The 4,597-nt window shown below is 37.6% G+C and overlaps 1 long non-coding RNA gene across 2 annotated transcripts; it reads right to left on the reverse strand.

Annotated features, from left to right (window-relative positions):
* Window positions 1-1,875: 1,875 nt before the first annotated feature.
* On the reverse strand, window positions 1,876-4,337 carry LOC311290146. 2 transcript variants are annotated; one of them, XR_014627332.1, is made up of 8 exons: window positions 4,247-4,337; window positions 4,097-4,157; window positions 3,221-3,339; window positions 2,799-3,096; window positions 2,636-2,696; window positions 2,378-2,471; window positions 2,169-2,287; window positions 1,876-2,059 (listed from the first exon to the last, which is right to left on the reverse strand). It is a non-coding gene; the product is annotated as an uncharacterized lncRNA (long non-coding RNA). The 2 variants fall into 2 exon arrangements; XR_014627333.1 differs by having other exon boundaries at window positions 4,097-4,337.
* Between the last annotated feature and the right edge of the window lie 260 nt (window positions 4,338-4,597).

Below are 4,597 nucleotides of genomic sequence, written 5' to 3' on the forward strand. Positions count from 1 at the left end.
CGTTACATTGCTGAAATAATACTCAATTACAAGTAAAAGTACTGGTGTCAAAAAAGTAATTAAGTAAAAGTACAAATTACTCTTCTCAAAAACTACTCAGAGTACTAGTTACTAATTACTTTTTAGCTGGCGATAGTTAATGCATTACCAATAAAAATATTCAACAAAATCATAGATTTATGTAGAAAATAGCTACTTTTAACACGTTTTTACCTTATTGTCAAAGGACATTAATTAGTGGATACTGGAATTTCTAACTTCAATATGACACCTTGAAATATGTCAATATTCAGTAGGCCTAGCCTATAATTTTTAATACCATCGGGAAAACTACTACATACTAAATATTTTAATATCTACATTTTTGTCCATCCATTTTGTCAAGGCAATCATTATTTTCAAGCATTGAAAAGCACAACACTCATTGTAACAGTAATCTATTTGTATGGAAAAGTTTAATTCAAGTCTTCTGAAGAGACACGTCCACTTTATAAGGTGAGATTTTAATTTAGGCTTTTGTTTACATATTTAAACATTGATCAATAACCATTACAATAATCTAATATTTACTCACTCAGTGTATTTGTCTTTACAATAGGGTAACGTGAACTGTTGCAATAGCTCACACACAGCACAAGGAAGCTTGATTTCAATTCAAACTGAATTTAATTTGCAAAAAGACTAGATTTTTCATAACTTTTGACAGCATTTAATTCAAGAGCATGGAGAGATTGGAGCTGGACGTCATTTGAGTCTGCAGTGAGAACCACTTGGAGAGATTCGCGATTACACATGATATGACACACAGTCCGAGAGCGCACACTCAATATCCGAGTCCAGTTCATTCCTATATTTGAGAGCTCGCGTCCAGTTTTCTGCGATTACATGAATGTGCCCTCGCGTTATAATATTGTTCGTGACATTTGCCATTAAAATATGCCATAGAAACTTGCAGGTATTAATAAAATTATGCGTAATAGGCCTACCTGCAATCCCGCGCTGAGAGGAGGCGGGTGTGTCAAAGAGAATGAGAACGCGCAGCTGGTAAAATATAGATATTTTGACAATACTACTATGTAGTTTGTTGTTCCAAACTTTCAGTCCAGCCATTAATCACTCTGAGCTCCTCGCCTCCTTCATGATCAGCTCTTCCAAACCTGCTGCGACTGCGGCGGCTTTCATTCAGTCCAAATATCAGGGGTTTTATTGGTCCGTTTACGATCGAATATTTTTATTGGCTACCGAAATGCCATTCAAAGATTTGAATATCAATTCAAATTGTACTCAGTAACGAAATGTGATTTTACAAGTAGCGAAGTAGATTATTATAGCGAAGTATATTGTCGGAAATGAACCATGACGTATGCAGAGCGCTCGCGCCGGAGGTGTGAATGGCTCTAATTACCATATGAATAGCAGCTCCCGCCAGAGAAAGGCTTGAATTTCCTCACTCACTATTGGTTGAACCCACGTGGTTTAAACAAGAAAAATCACTCGTGATTGGTTGGCAGATCTGTTACTATTGGTCACCCTCGCTCATTAAAAATTCAAAAATTTATAATATTCATATAAATAATAATATATAATTTTTTTTTATATTCATAATATGCTATTCTGTGGTATATTCATGTCATTGTTAACCTATGGACTACACTATTATTACCATCAAGGAAATGAATTTATAAAGGAATGGAAAATTTGCCAGGGACATGCTGTTTATTCAAAGAAAGAGCTTTATTAGCACAGACACAAAACAATATACACCTATGAACAAAGCATAGATCATCTGCACACACAACAAATTGGAAGCTCAGTGTCTGTTTTCATCTTCGGAGCTGTAGGTGACTAGCGGCGTTCTCTCTGAATCCGATCCACTTTGAAAACGTCTGTGGTGCGTTGCCCTGTATTTAGGAGTCGCCTCTAATCTCGACTGCAGCGTAGCACAGAGCTCTGTGAGCTCCTGGCTGGTGGTTGAACTTCATCGGACATCAGATCTATGGTGGCGCACTTCCAAATGCCCACGTCATCCTCACCTAGCACACCGTCTCGCTTCTAGCAGCTGTAAAAACAACCAATACAGACAATCAGTACTGTGATGCACTGTGTGTGGACACAAAACATCTATTAATGCACGTGAAAAATATTGTCACATTGACTAAAAATCGTACCCTCTTTCTTCTCGCTCGACTCTGAGCTGAACTCTTCACAGCTTCGGCCTGCAATGCCAGATCTGGTTGTTTGTACCTGAAGCTCCTGCGTACTGTCTCGTTGTATGTCTTACAGGCAGCTGGAAAACAATTAAATGAGAGTGATATGAATAAAAACAACTCAAGTCACAGTAAAATGAAACAAGGAGAAAATAGTAAAAGTTACTTACAATGTCGTCATGATCAGCGTCATGAAAATCTGGACTTGCAGACATAGCTCTGAGTAAATGTGAGGTTACGCCCTCGTTATGAGGCGAGGTTACTCTATGGAAACAAAATGTATGATTAAGATCGTAAACTATAACGGATCTATTTTCTTATACAAGAGAATGAAAGCATATTCTTTGAATCTTACCTTTAAAATGTTTGTAAGTTTTTATGAAAGTAAAAAAATAAAAGAATGTAATTTTTTTTTTTTTTTTTTTTACCTTGCTCCAGTTCGTAGCGCCCACAATTTGTCTCAGAGTTGTGAAGATGGCATACTGCTTCCTGTAAATTACAGGATTATTTACAATTATTAAACAAATAATAGCCATCAATCCCATGACCTCTTGCTTTATGATGAAATCATGAAAAACAGAATATTCTTACATTTCACAAGGCCTGACAAAATACAGCTGCAGGTAACTAGCGGCATTCTGTCTGAATTCGGTCCATTTTGCAGACGTCTGTGGTGCGTTGCCCTGTACTTTGGAGTCGCCTCTAATCTCGACTGCAGCGTAGCACAGAGCTCGGTGAGCTCATGGCTGCGAAAGGACGGAGGTCGCACAATCCATCCAGACACCCCGCCGACGATGCCGTCTTCCTCATCAGACATCAGGTCTATGGAAGCACACTTCCGAAGGCCCACCTCATCCTCAGCTAGCACACTCTGTCTCGCTTTTAGCAGCTGTTAAAACCAATAAAGACAATCAATACTGCCCAATGCACTGCGTATGGACAACACACATCTATTAATGCACCTGAAAAATAGTCACATTGACCAAAAACGAATCTAATCTAATAAATCTTACCGTCTTTCTTCTCGCTCGACTCCGAGCTGAATTCACCACAGCTTCCGCCTGCAATGCAAGATCTGGTTGTTTGTACCTGAAGCTCCTGCGCACTGTCGTGTAATATGTCTTAAAGGCAGCTGGAAAACAATTAATTGAGAGTGATATTAATAAGAACAACATAAGTCACAGTAAAATTAATAAGAACAACATAAGTCACAGTAAAATGAAACAAAGGAGAAAAAATGCAACCGGGTGAAATTGAAGAAATACACACCGGAAGCAAACTATGCTTTTTGAAATTGGGGTTTTATTCTGACTGCTGTTTAAAATAAGAGACAGCGGTCAATGGAAGCACAATTAAACAGATAAAAGTCCGATTAAGAAAAAAGTTTGCCTTGTTCGAAGAGATTTCACAAGAAAAAAAAATAGATTTCACTAGTTAAAAAAAATAAAAAAAAAATTGTAGAAATAGTTTACAGTAAATTTGAAGATGACAATCAAATGTCACAAAAAAGCTTAACCAGTGGATCAATGCCCAAATCCACAGAATACTTAACTCAATTCAAACTGAAATGCAGTGTAATACACTGCAACTGGTCAGATTTAAATTGATTTCTCCAAACCAAAATATGTTAGGCTACAATTAAATACGATAACACAAACTGGAATACGGCAGTGGCTGAGGTAACTTAGGCCTAAGTTACAAGAGAAATAAAAGCACTTTAACAAAGCCACAACCCACGTTTAATCATGCCATGCAGAACCAGAAATATGCATTTAACCATAAAGTTATACTGTATAATCACAGAATATAGATTCAACTCATTAACAGATTTTTCAAATAAACATGCCATCAGTAATTTCCCCCATAAACCATAAAACGTACGTACATACCCAATCCTTTACCGTCCGATCACCACGAGGTTCACTCGTCACACATGCGCTCCAAATAAATCTATAAACAAAAATGTACACATCAAATGTTCTTTTAACTTCGCTTCACAACTTATTTGTGCATATTAAAGATATTGGAGTAATATTTACCAAGAAAGAAGAACGTATAACACAGAATCCGATCGATGCACGCACCGTCATGGAGCTCTCCTGAACAATGAAAAATGGCTGCCGTTCTCTGGTCGCGCGCACGCGTCCAGCACATGTGAATAGTATCGCGAGAAGAGAGGGATTTCTTAAAGGGGCTACAAACATTTTTAATGCAAAATAGAAACGAGGTACATTTTATGTAAACAACTCTAATCGTAGTTGTAACTCTATATGTACAGTAGGCATAATTCTTGTCATTGCGTATGTGTATGCAGCATGAGTCAAATACAATCTTCTGTTCGTGTTGTATTATGCACAGTGGTTGGGCTCTAATACCCCTTTTCCACCAAC

The sequence above is a fragment of the Rutilus rutilus genome, assembly GCF_951802725.1.
Source record: "Rutilus rutilus genome assembly, chromosome: 4".
Lineage (NCBI taxonomy): Eukaryota > Metazoa > Chordata > Actinopteri > Cypriniformes > Leuciscidae > Rutilus > Rutilus rutilus.